This window comes from Drosophila eugracilis, unplaced genomic scaffold, assembly GCF_018153835.1.
Source record: "Drosophila eugracilis isolate 14026-0451.02 unplaced genomic scaffold, ASM1815383v1 contig_1945, whole genome shotgun sequence".
NCBI lineage: Eukaryota > Metazoa > Arthropoda > Insecta > Diptera > Drosophilidae > Drosophila > Drosophila eugracilis.
Window position 1 is genome coordinate 123,775 of NW_024572805.1, and position 14,441 is coordinate 138,215.

Genomic DNA, 14,441 nt, shown 5'->3' on the forward strand with positions numbered 1-14,441 from the left:
CTGCATTCTGCCGATAGTCTGCTGCAACAAGCTCATTATGGGGATCCTTGTTCCTTGGTCCGTATATCGGGCCTTGATGTTATGGCCAGACACTTAAATTCCCCGATGACCGATTGTAATTGCACTGGATCTTCCAGTGAAAACGAATTTGAAAACCGGGGCCCAAAGGGATTGCCACAGGTTCCCGCTATATCTGCATTCCTAGGAACATTTCCAGTTGACCCTTATGCACAAATTAACATTACTGAAGGGTAACAAATAGTCGGTAGAAATCCTGGATGACTCTTGGTTCACCCTAGAGTTTCTAGATGCCGAATCAGCTTACACGCCTTTGGTCCCATTGGCTGCCGGTATGGTAAGTTATGGTCATTTTGCAATCGTCAGCATTTTTCCTCGGCACGCGGTCGGCCTGCCGACCAAGCAAACGTCTTCCTACAGTTAAGTCCCTGAGTTCTGTTTTACATTTATTTAAATAAAGAGCACTTGGCTCGTAATCCTTACTCCGCCCATCGCCGTTAAAAAAATTTCAAGGAAAACATGTAAGTGGGATATTTATTAAGGCTTTGAAGAACAAAGCTACATACCTTAAAAGTACGCCTTATAATTGGTGAAAAAACTGTAATTTGTTCAGGCTTTAAAAATAAGTAATAATAGCTGCAATTGTGACTGACAGCTCATATCGTTTTATTGAAAACAAAGGACATAGTCGTTTCAGAGTCAGTGAAAAAGGAATTCATGGAAATGATGGAAAAAAACCTAAGTTCTCCTCCGACGCAACACAAACCTTGCCGTACAACAAAAATGTTGTGGCAGCTTTTCGCACTAAGGAATACAACCAAATAAGCTTGGCAAGGCCAAATACCTTAGACCTTAGACTTAAGATTCGGCTATCCCCAAATTTTCCTCGTGGAGCAAGATCCCGAAAAAACCTTATTTTCAGTCAAGAGAGGAAAATGTGAATTCTGCCGTTTGCCTTTTGGATTAAAAAAAGCTGGTAGCATTTTTCATAGGGCAATCCATGATGTCTAGAGAGATCAGATAGGGAAATTATGTTACGTCTAAGTGGACGATGTCATTATATTTTGAGAAAACGAAAAAGAGCATGTAAGTCACTTTGAATGAGTACTAAAATTAAACCAAGTCATTATGACCATCTCAGAAGAGAAAACCCATTTTTTTTAAAGAAAGTGTCCAATACCTCGTCTTTGTAGTGACCCTGAGAAAGTGGCAGCCATTAAGGATAAAGCTTATTCTCTCTAAGATCATTCTTAGGACTTATCAGCTGTTATAGTAATAGTTTTGTATATATAGTTTTGTAAAAGACTATGTCGTCGACGCCCATTTGCGACAAATCTTGAATGCTCTCCAAACCGAACCCGAATCTGATTGTGCAACCATTCACAGTGAAAAATCTAGCACTTATAGAAACAACGGAAAAACCTTTAAATTGTTTCAGAAATCAGATAATCCTAGAAGAAGCAAAAGTTTCTGGATGAAATGATATTTTATATTTTTCGGAAATAAATCCCTTAAATCCCGCTATCGTGCATAAAGAGCTGCACAGGAAAATATCAAACAAGTCCTTCACACTATTATTTTCCGCAAATTTTCAAGTTAGCGACCGAGGTAGAGACAAATTGCAAAGCATATTATGACAGACAATACAAAAAGCAAGAACTTGGAGCAACTCCAATTCTGTCATATATTCCACCTATAAAAAATTATATTTAACTTGCATCGAGAATTTTCCCAAATTGGGTACAGTACATCAAATAGTGTCTAGGGCAATGGTGGGCGTGAAAATACCTATCATCCAACTAATAAACTTATTGCCAAATAAAAATACAAAGAATATACTATGCTAGCAAAGCGTCTGTCAACTCTGAAACGATTGCACAGTTACTAAAATATCAGTATGGCATAGACCTTGAAAATGCACCCCCGCTGCACATTAGTTCAAACGGGCCAATCGAACTTCTCCACAGCACCCTAACAGAAATAGCGAGGTGCATCAAAATGGTCAAGCGGGCGACCGTTGAATACAACAAAACATTACATATATGAGATATGTCACTCCCCCACATTTTGAATAATGTGTGTCCTCAGACGTTAATATTTGGGTATAAAGTTATATTTATTTATTGAATACAACAAAACATTACATTCGGTTATTAACCAAACCTCCATTGATGTAATTCACTCTGCTTCCGTTGACTTGAAGCAAGCAAAAAAATGAAAAGTGCAAAAGCACAAAAGAATAATCTTGACAGATGTAACTCAGCATGGCAAAATAGAATATTTGTGGTAGGAGAAAGGGTCTTAAAGAACAATAAATGACTGGGCAATAAGCTTACTCCGTTATACAACGAAAACCGCGTAGAAGCGGACAGCTGTCTTCATTGGAGGGAGGGTGGTAGGTTACAACCCTTACAGGATACCGGGAATCATATAAACAATGTTAGCAGTAATTAACGATAGAGTGACAGACTATACGCAGGCCCGTTACATCCCCATGACCGACGGAGTTGTTATCAATATGTATATCAACGTTTTTTAAATCATTAGAGAACAACCATTCAAAAACTTTGTATGGTAAGGGTTGGGACATAAACCATATAAATTGTTTGCATCCATATAAAAAAATGTTTAATATATGCGCTCTTTAACATGGCTGCGAAAGATAGATTTGGTGTAGTAAAAAGCTGAAGTGAGGGTCTGATGAATAAATTTGTAAACATATGGAGAGCATTCCTTTTCCGTCAAGTTACCCTTTGATGGTAGGGAAGTTTGCTCAAGTCGACTAGCTGAATTTAAACATTCATAGAAAGGAAAGATACCGTTTTTACGCAATTAAAGTTTGAATTGTAAGCGTCCATTCGCTGGAGAAGTTCACAAAAGAGTCTGTGAGACAAGACATATGCTTTCACATTGCGATACATCGGTATTTTAACATCGTTACTCAATGTGTATCTGTTTACATACTTAATTAGTATCATTCAAATTCATAAGCTTAAAAAAATGACAAAGCTTTTGTTTCTGTAAGTTCTTCATGAAGATATCAGCAATCAATAATCTTATCCGCAGTTGCCACATACTTCAGCTTAACTTATCCTTTTTGTTCGATTTCCCGGATGAAATGATGACGGATATCGATCTCTTTCGAGTGTGCATGAAAAATAGGGTTCTGTGCCAAGGCTTGTGCACTTAGATTATCTCCGTACAACACAATTGCAGGATCCCCCTCACCGCATCCAATTTCGATCACAAGTTGCCTTAAGTGCACAGTCACCTTTGTTGCGGAAGCCAATGCCATATACTCTGGTTCTGTGCTACTTAAAACGACACAGTCATGCCTCTCAGACTTCCAAAATATTGGTCCACCTGCTAACAGAAATACGAAACCAGCTCAGGATCGATGCATCTGCATTCTGCCGATAGTCCAATAGATGTTTGACTGCTGCAACAAGCTCATTATGGGGTTCATTGTTCCTTGGTCCGTATATCGGGCCTTGATGTTATGGCCAGACACTTAAATTCCCCGATGACCGATTGTAATTGCACTGGATCTTCCAGTGAAAACGAATTTGAAAACCGGGGCCCAAAGGGATTGCCACAGGTTCCCGCTATATCTGCATTCCTAGGAACATTTCCAGTTGACCCTTATGCACAAATTAACATTACTGAAGGGTAACAAATAGTCGGTAGAAATCCTGGATGACTCTTGGTTCACCCTAGAGTTTCTAGATGCCGAATCAGCTTACACGCCTTTGGTCCCATTGGCTGCCGGTATGGTAAGTTATGGTCATTTTGCAATCGTCAGCATTTTTCCTCGGCACGCGGTCGGCCTGCCGACCAAGCAAACGTCTTCCTACAGTTAAGTCCCTGAGTTCTGTTTTACATTTATTTAAATAAAGAGCACTTGGCTCGTAATCCTTACTCCGCCCATCGCCGTTAAAAAAAATTTCAAGGAAAACATGTAAGTGGGATATTTATTAAGGCTTTGAAGAACAAAGCTACATACCTTAAAAGTACGCCTTATAATTGGTGAAAAAACTGTAATTTGTTCAGGCTTTAAAAATAAGTAATAATAGCTGCAATTGTGACTGACAGCTCATATCGTTTTATTGAAAACAAAGGACATAGTCGTTTCAGAGTCAGTGAAAAAGGAATTCATGGAAATGATGAAAAAAAACCTAAGTTCTCCTCCGACGCAACACAAACCTTGCCGTACAACAAAAATGTTGTGGCAGCTTTTCGCACTGAGGAATACAACCAAATAAGCTTGGCAAGGCCAAATACCTTGGACCTTAGACTTAAGATTCGGCTATCACCAAATTTTCCTCGTGGGGCAAGATCCCGAAAAAACCTTATTTTCAGTCAAGAGAGGAAAATGTGAATTCTGCCGTTTGCCTTTTGGATTAAAAAAAGCTGGTAGCATTTTTCATAGGGCAATCCATGATGTCTAGAGAGATCAGATAGGGAAATTATGTTACGTCTAAGTGGACGATGTCATTATATTTTGAGAAAACGAAAAAGAGCATGTAAGTCATTTTGAATGAGTACTAAAATTAAACCAAGTCATTATGACCATCTCAGAAGAGAAAACCCATTTTTTTTAAAGAAAGTGTCCAATACCTCGTCTTTGTAGTGACCCTGAGAAGGTGGCAGCCATTAAGGAAAAAGCTTATTCTCTCTAAGATCATTCTTAGGACTTATCGGCTGTTATAGTAATAGTTTTGTATATATACGAGGTGTGTTCAAAAAGTAAGGTGACTCTTCAAATTTCGCGAATTTCAAATTTTTCGATTATCGAAACCTTTTAGAAGTTATACGAGTTGTGTTCAAAAAGTAAGGTGACTTTTCAAATTTCAAATTTTTCAAATTTTTCGATTATCTTCAGTTTTGGGAACAAGAAAAAGTCACATGGGGCCAAATCCGGTGAATATGGTGGCTGAGGCATTATTGTGGTGTTGTTTTTGGCCAAAAAATCCAAATCCTTTGATCCATATTTTTCGATAGCAAAAAATCGCCGAGCTCGCAAAACAACTTGTAACTTTACGCCTCTCACAACCAAACAAAAGAGGATGTTCCATTGAAACTTGGTACAGATGTTAGGGAAGAGTGTACCAATATAACAAAACAAAAAAATCGATAATCGAAAAATTTGAAATTCGCGAAATTTGAAGAGTCACCTTACTTTTTGAACACACCTCGTAGTTTTGTAAACGACTATGTCGTCGACGCCCATTTGCGACAAATCTTGAATGCTCTCCAAACCGAACCCGAATCTGATTGTGCAACAATTCACAGTGAAAAATCTAGCACTTATAGAAACAACGGAAAACCTTTAAATTGTTTCAGAAATCAGATAATCCTAGAAGAAGCAAAAGTTTCTGGATGAAATGATATTTTATATTTTTTGAAAATAAACCCCTTAAATCCCGCAATCGTGCATAAAGAGCTGCACAGGAAAATATTAAACAAGTCCTTCACACTATTATTTTCCGCAAATTTTCAAGTTAGCGACCGAGGTAGAGACAAATTGCAAAGCATATTATGACAGACAATACAAAAAGCAAGAACTTGGAGCAACTCCAATTCTGTCATATATTCCACCTATAAAAAATTATATTTAACTTGCATCGAGAATTTTCCCAAATTGGGTACAGTACATCCAATAGAGTCTAGGGCAATGGTGGACGTGAAAATACCTATCATCCAACTAATAAACTTATTGCCAAATACAAATACAAAGAATATACTATGCTAGCAAAGCGTCTGTCAACTCTGAAACGATTGCACAGTTACTAAAATATCAGTATGGCATAGACCTTGAAAATGCACCCCCGCTGCACAGTAGTTCAAACGGGCCAATCGAACTTCTCCACAGCACCCTAACAGAAACAGCGAGGTGCATCAAAATGGTCAAGCGGGCGACCGTTGAATACAACAAAACATTACATATATGAGATATGTCACTCCCCCACATTTTGAATAAAGTGTGTCCTCAGACGTTAATATTTGGGTATAAAGTTATATTTATTTATTGAATACAACAAAACATTACATTCGGTTATTAACCAAACCTCCATTGATGTAATTCACTCTGCTTCCGACGACTTGAAGCAAGCAAAAAAATGAAAAGTGCAAAAGCACAAAAGAATAATCTTTGTGAATATTTGTGGTAGGAGAAAAGGTCTTAAAGAACAATAAATGACTAGGCAATAAGCTTACTCCGTTATACACCGAAAACCGCGTAGAAGCGGACAGCTGTCTTCATTGGAGGGAGGGTGGTAGGTTACAACCTTAAATAATACACCCTTACAGGATAACGGGAATCATATAAACAATGTTAGCAGTAATTAACGATAGAGTGACAGACTATACGCAGGCCTGTTACATCCCCATGACCGACGGATTTGCATTGGTGTGGGAACATAGTAATTACTGCAGACATTCGAGGAATTTGACAGAGACCGCGATAGTAGCTAGAATATAGGACATAGGCTGATTATAATACATTCTAAGATATTTCTAGTGGCTAGAACATAGGACATAGGCTGATTATAATACATCAGTTTTACATTTAGCTGAATTGATTTTAAAATTTTAAATACGTATATGCACGGATACTCGGTACGTATGTGTGCGCCTGAGTCAGGTTTTCGATAAGACCCTCTCTCTATTGCTTTTCTGATAGACCTGACCCTTTGCTATCTTTTGAATGAAATATTTTAATAAAAAGTTACAGTTTTTAACTTACAATCGTATAAAGCATACCATTGGAAAAGGCTTGAACAATGCTTTCCAACGACACCAAACATTTTTTTGTTTTTTGTAGGGAGTCTATAGTGAGACCCCCAATTACCGAAATGATTGCCTTATTAGGGTAGTAGTGAGCTCTTGGGACATCGGCGAATTGGCATTCGGCTAAAATGGCACTCGGCGAAAATAGTCTTCTACTGATTAGCCGACCGCCCAGGCAGTGTCTAGGATAAATCCTCGGTGGGTGTCTTCGGTTACTGTATATAGGTCATAGGATTACAAGATTATTTCGTTACGTTCGTAATTCATTCCGATTCCACCACGTGCTCACTACTACCCCAAAAGAGCAAAACTTTCGGTAATTGCATATAAGTATTTAAAATTTTAAAATCAATTTAGCTTAATGTAAAACTGATGTCCTATGTTCTAGCTACTTTCAGTTAATTTCATAACGATTGTGCATGACCGATTCCGATTCATTATAAGTCTTAAAATAAAATATTTATTGCAATTGACGGTGTTCTGACCATTATTTCCCACACACCTGTATTTACATTCGTGGAACCATTGGGCATCGTTCTTATCAAGTGTACATAGAAGGGGAAAATCTTTCTTACACGGATATTGTGCAGGAACTATCCCGGTGTCCGTAAAAACCATTAAATGAATTGAATTGAAAATGTAATATCTTTGTCATTTTCCTGATTAGTCTTCCGCACTCTTCGATACTTGCTTTCACTGAACTCTCAGGCCTTATTATCATCAACCGTTAATTTGTTCGCCATCCTTGTCTTCCTTATCCTTTAATTCCATATGACTGGCGTCAGGGGCTCCTATGTATACTCAAATCCAATACGATTGGTTCCAGAAGTAAAACATACCTGTATGAACTTCTAAATGTCTTGGTAATAAGACTCTTTTGTTTTTCATTCGCAGTGTGGGAAAAGAATTTAGGCCTGCGATCTGTCTGTGTTTAGATAAAGGTCTGCGAAAGTTTACCCTTTCATTTTCCATGGTCGATTAAGTTTAAATAGAAAGGTATCTATGTATCACTTATTACTAATGTGGAGGTAACTAGGTTATTATAGATATTTCACTCCCCCACACTTTGAATAAATTCTGTCCTCAGACGTTAATATTTGGGTATAAAGTAATATTTCCTACTGTGCTTATTTGTGGAATTATTTTCTCACAAGTTTTGTTTTCTTCATTATTCTTAACATACTTTACAGTAAGGTGTTTCGGAATATTCATAAATTTAAATATTACATACAATATGATGCTTATTATTACGATTACAAATGTGGTGATACATATAATCTGGAATGTGCTGCAATATTTAACTTGAGAATTTATTAACTCTTTTGTTTATATGTGTGTAATTGGTTCAATTTTCGTTATGTTGTTGCTTACATAAATGCTTTGTGTAAAGGAATCTGGTGTTTCCATAAATAGAAATTTCATTATTTATACAGTTTTGATTTATAAAAGTTTTTGTCATATTCCATGTTAATAATATTATTATTATTATTATTATTATTATTATAAAAGGTAAAAAAGTTTACAAAACTAGACTAGCTTAATGATACAGCGCTGGCTACTGTGGCCTTCGGCTATGTGAGTTTTTGGTGCTTAAGTCTTAAGGGATATATACATGTCTTAACTTAATATTTAATCGTTATCTATTTATTCTGTACATTATTTTTCTTAAGTTAGGTAACTAGTCTTATTAAATGTTTATATTTAGATTTTGTGGTATAATTGTGTTGATTTTAGGAAAAGTAGTATTTTATTAATGTTTTCTGGGTTTAGGTCAATGAGAAGATGTAGCGGGTTGGAGTTTTGGAAGATAGTTTGCTTTGTTTGCAAGAGAGGTGGACATGTGTTTAGTATGTGGTGTAGGGAGAGGTTGCCTTGACAGAAAGGGCAAGGTGGTGTTGGAATTTGGTTCAGATAGTGTTGGTGGGTGAGGCTGGTGTGTCCTAGACGTGGTCGGGTAATTTTAGTTTGGTCGAGTCTATTCCAGTTTGGGTGGGTTTGCCTAAAATGGTCGCTAATATGGTGGCTATTGGTGTTGATGGATTGGTACCATTGGCTACAGTGTATTAAGTTTTGGCTTTGTCTTGCCTTGAGTTCAGATTTGAGTTGTCTTTTTATATCTGTAGGATTTATATTGGGTGTTTAACGATTAATGGGATTTTGTTGGTCGACTTTGCTGCTTGATCTGCTAGTTCGTTTCCCGTAATGCCTGCATTGCCAGGAATCCAAATAAATTTTATTTTTGGGGCTAACTGTGTTAATAGTGATCTTATTTTATTTGGGTAAATATTATTATTGTTTGTATTTTTAATTGAGTCTATTGCTGCGAGGGAGTCTGAGCAGATTACATATTTGCAGATTACATAATTTTGATAGCTCCGAAAATGGCGATGATTTCGGCTGTTAAAATCGAGGAGTATGGTGGTAGGATTCCACAATTTAGGATGCTTGTTTCCGTTGTAATGGCGTATGTTATAATGTCGGTTATTTTTGATCCGTCAGTGAATATAAAGTTGTGTGATTTAAGGTTTAATTAAGTGTCTTCGTATATTTTCTGGTATATTTCTTTGGGTGTGTTGGGAAGGTCCCAGGGTGGCTTGAGTTTGTTTAGTTTTTGTGGTTCAAAAGGTAGATGAAATTGCTGGCAGATTTTTATTATACGGTCTATAATTGGTGGAGATTTCTTTTTAAGTTTACTATGTCTTACGAATTTGTGAATTGGTGGGTCTTTGGAATAAATGAGGTTTTTATTTTGTTTGGCTGTTTGCAGATCTCGTTTTAATTCTATTGGAGGAATATTTGCTTCTTGTAGGAGGTTATTTGTTGGAGTAGAACGAAAGGCTCCGAGAGCTAGGCGAATAGCGGAGTTTAGGGATTTTAATTTGTTAAGTGTGGTTTTGGGTGCGTGTCCGTATAGGAACAGTCCGTAATCTATTTTTGCAACAATAGTAGCTTTTACCACGTTGATTAATGTGTATGTGCTGCAGTTAAACTTGAGACTGGATAGGCATTTTATTATATTTAATTTATGAAGTGCAGGTATAAGTTTATATATGTGTATGTTCCATTTGTATTTGCTGTCTATATTTATTCCTAAGATTTTTAACGAGTTTACTGTGGGGATTTGCATGCTATTGAATGTAACGACACAAGTGCAGTTGTGCTATTTGCAAATGTGGAGGTGTTGGCACTTTGATAAGGATAGGGATGCCCCGGAATATGAACCCCTGTTTTCTATGTCATTTAGAAGGTTGCCTAGGTTAAAGCTAATATTTTTCTTTTTATTAAAGTTAATTATGAGAAAATAGTCATTAGCGTATGCATTAAATTTGATTTCCTTGTGTAAGGATATTATATCGGACAATTTATTAAAGGCTATGAGGAATAGTATAACGGAGATTGGGGATCCTTGAGGGATTCCATTGAATAAGGGTAGTGTGTTGGATCTGTGTTGACCGACACGAATTATTATTTTTCTGTTAAGCATAAAATTTCGGACGTAATTTATTATTTTCGGCCCTGTTTTCCATTCCTGAAGTTGGTCGATTATAGAATGCACACCTACTCGGTCGAAGGCTTTTGAAAAATCAAGAGTGACACAGCTCACTCTGTGTTGGTGTGACTTCGATATGAGATAGTCTACGTAAAGTAGACTGTCCAAAGTCGATTTGCCTTTTTTAAACCCAAATTGGTTTTAATTTAGCAGATTGTTGTAAGTTGCAAACCACCAAAGTCTTTTGGCTATGACCTTATCTAGTGTTTTTGATAGGCAACAGTTGAGGGAGATGGGTCTGTGGAGGTGGTTTGAGTTTTGTCACTGTTTGGTTTCAGGATAGGAATTATTAGGCAAGTTTTGAAGGCTTGTGGTATGTGAGTATCGAATAATGTTAAATAGGGCTGTTATTCTGTTTTTTGTAGTATTGGAGCTATTTTTGATCATTTGGTAGGAGATTCTGTTGAGTCCTGGGGCAGATCCTTTGAGGGTTTGTAGGGTTTGACGCTAGTTCGAAGTTTGAAATCTGTTTTTCTATGGATTGAGCTGATGGGGAGGGTGTGTAATCTACATTATTGTTCCTGTATTTGTTGTTTCGAAAATGTTCTGGGAAATTCATGTCGTGTGACAGGTTTGAAAAATGTTTAGCAAAGAGATTGGCAATTTCATTATTAGTTGCAGTTACTTCGTTGTTGCCTGGGTTTGTTATGGCGTGGATTTGTTTAACTGGGTTAAGTCCGCAGAAGCGTCTTATATTAGCCCATATTTTGGATGAAGGGGTTGATGGTTGGATGTTTGAAGTAAAGGATCTAGAGGCTTCATTTTTACAATTTTTTAAGGTGTATCTAAATTTTGCAATTTTATGTCTGTAGTCTTTGATGTTTTCTAGTGTTATATGGCGGTTGAGTGTTTTCCATGCTTTTTGTTTTTCTTTTTGTAGTTGGTCGAGATTTTTGTTCCACCATGGAACTCTGTAGGGGTGGGTATTTGATGAGGTTTGTGGGATGGAAAGGTTTGCGCTAAATAGAATGATTCTGTTAATTTGGGCTGCTTCTTTGTTTACGTTTTGGGAGGTTGGGTATTTTTCGTTTGATTGTTGCGTAAATTAGTTGTATTTTTCCCAGTTGGCCTCTTTTAGCTTAAAGAAGGGTCTGTTGAATTTTTGTGTATTAGTTGATGGAAATAGGGTGATGATAATAGGAAAATGATCGCTACCATGAAGGTCATTCAGTATTTCCCACTTAGTGTGGGGGGCCAAAATTGGAGAGCAGAGTGTGAAGTCTATGTGTGTGTAAGTATTGTGAGTTGAAAAATGAATGGGAGATTTATCGTTTAGTAGAATAAGGTGTGCATTGTCAATAAATTTTTGAGTTATTTTTCCTCATGTGTTTGTTGTTGGTGAGCCCCAGGAAGGATGCCAACCATTGAAATCCCCCATAATTAGTGAGGGTGCTTGTTGAGTATTAAATGTGTTTTGAAGTGTCTGGATAGTAATGTTTTTGGTGGGAGATATGTATGTTGAAGATATGTTTAATTTTAGTTTAGATTGTATATTTATGGTTATTGTTTCTAGGTCGTCTGTGGTGTTAGGGGTAGTGTGTTGAATTGACTTATGAACTAAAAGTGCTACGCCGCCAAATCTGTTGGTTGCTATGATTGTTGATAGTTTGTAGTTTATTGGGGTTGGTATATTATTAGTGTATTGAATGTGGTTTCTTGGTGGGAAATTATATGCGGTGAATGTTTTTTGATGAGAATAAGGAGTTGATTATAATTATTTACATATCCTTTTAAAATCCATTGAATTATTATTAATGACATTTTAGTGAAGGTGAAAGTTTGTAACTTAACTTTATTAGGAGTATTAACGGATTAAGTTTAAGTCTTACTTAGAGTTTAAGGTTCTATATGGATTCGCTGTCGCTGTTGTTAGTAAGTTGGTTTTTGTTTAGCGCTTTGGTCTTAGTCTTAGATGCTTTAATATTAGTAGTTAGGTTTTTAGACTTATCTTTATGGAAGATTTTTATTTTTAGTGAGTCTTCTGTGTGTTGTGACGAGTATGGTGTGGTTAGTTTTCTGGTATGTGTGATGCAGTCAATATCCATGTCTTCTAGTTTGTCGTAATCGTGGAGGTGATGGCGTTGAAGAGTTTGCCTCGATTGTAGAGTTGTTTTGACTAAACCGGTTGATGTCGTATTTAATGGAGAAGTTTGGGATCCTGATGTGGGTGTGGTGTTCGATGCAAGTGTTTTGGCATAGGTGTTCCTCAATTGAGATCCGTGTCGTTCGAAGTAAATACGTTGGGCAGTTTTGTGATCAACTTTTTGTGTGGTTTTAATAGCTGTTAATTCTTGATTTCTTATGAAAGTGGGGCATTTGCGGTCGATTGGGCTGTGCTGATGGTCAAATACTCGTACACGCACTGTTTTGTACCCGATTTGCAATATTTCTGGGAGTTTGTGTGTTTCAAATGTGATAATGATCAATCCGGTTTCAACTAGAGTGGTGTTGCTGCTATCAGAGGTAGTGTCGGGGTTTTGTCGTTTCATTATTTTTTTTACTTCGCTTACTTTTTGTGGTTTTAGTTCTTGTAAGATAGTGTCTTCGTCAATATATCTAAGGTCGTTACAATAAATAACTCCCTTAGAGAAGTTCAATGTTTTATGTTCACTTGTTGTCACTTCCATTTCTACGATTTTTGTAAGTTTAAGGAGCTTTCTGGCTTGCAATTCATTTTTAGTTTTTATTAACAATGTTTCGTCTCTTATTTTTTTGCATCCGTCAACTTCTCCTCCACAGGCAAAGTCCACGGATTTTTTAATTATGAATGGTGATATTTTTTCAAACGAGTCAATGTCCTTTGTTTTAATTAATATAAATTTCGGGTCGCCTAATTGGGAATGATACGATTTTGATGAGATTTTAAAATGCCTGGTGGGTCCATCATGATAGTTAATGAAGGGCTTGAGCCCGTATTATAGGTTTTCGTGTGTTTGGTGTTGTTGGGTTTTTTATTTTCTCTTTGTGGTTGATATTTGTTTGTGCCAGATTTTGCTGTTAACGTTTTTGGTTTGCGCGAAGCTAGGCTTAACACTGTTTTGGCACGACTTATCTCTCCGGAGGTACAAGTTGTACTGCGATGTTAATAATATATACGGTTCTACATAATTTATTTTTTGATTTTTTGAGAGTCTTAGTGTATTTACATTCTGTTTCTTCCTGTTTTATTATTCCAGTTATGCATTTATCAAATGTTTCTATTCCTGTTTACTTCACAAAAACTTTTCCTTTATGAATATAAAATTCTTTAAATGTGTCTTCTGTTAATATATTTCCTAATCTGTCGGGGTATGGAATTATCTTAAAAATTTGTGTTTAATTAATTTATTGAGAATTTGAGAAATAATCAGAATTTCATTTGTGTTGATTTTAACCATGTTGAAGTTTTTACTTTAAGCATTTTCTCTGAATTCACGTGATCTCAATAGTCATGTTTTAATAGTTTAGGGTTAAATATACCTAGACGAATTAATTTCATACCTTATATATCTTCGATGTAATCTGTGAATTATCCAGTTACCTGGTTATCCTTTTCTTTTTGTTCTTTGAAATTGTTTATGATGTTCATTCCGCTATTAATGACATTAATTATTTAAATCACTACTTGGGTAGAATTTTCTGATAAAGTTTTAATTTTGTCTTCTAATTCGGCTCTGTCTTCCTGATGTAGTATACCAAATAAATATTTGTAAGCTGAGCCTACTGCGTTATTTAAACCACTTCTGCTGCTAATGTTTATCATCTATTTTTTTAGTTTCACCATTTTTCCTAAATGGGTTAGTGATTTTTTACAAGAGGAGAATGTCTATACTTAGTGTTTCATAGTCACTTCTTTACACATTTATTAATCTTTCGGATTTTATTTTGTTGAGTGGTAAAATTTGGTGTTCCTGTGTATATGAATAAATCTGCTGGTGTTCTCTTAGTGGTATTATGTTTTCTTTTATGATTGTAAGTATATAAAATTGTTTCCAATTTGGTGTATTTATTCTCAATGTTTTCCTCATTGCTTATAAATCGTAATTTCTCGTTTATCGTTTTGTGTAAAATTCCGAATCCTTGTCTGCCTTTATTTCTTGGGGTT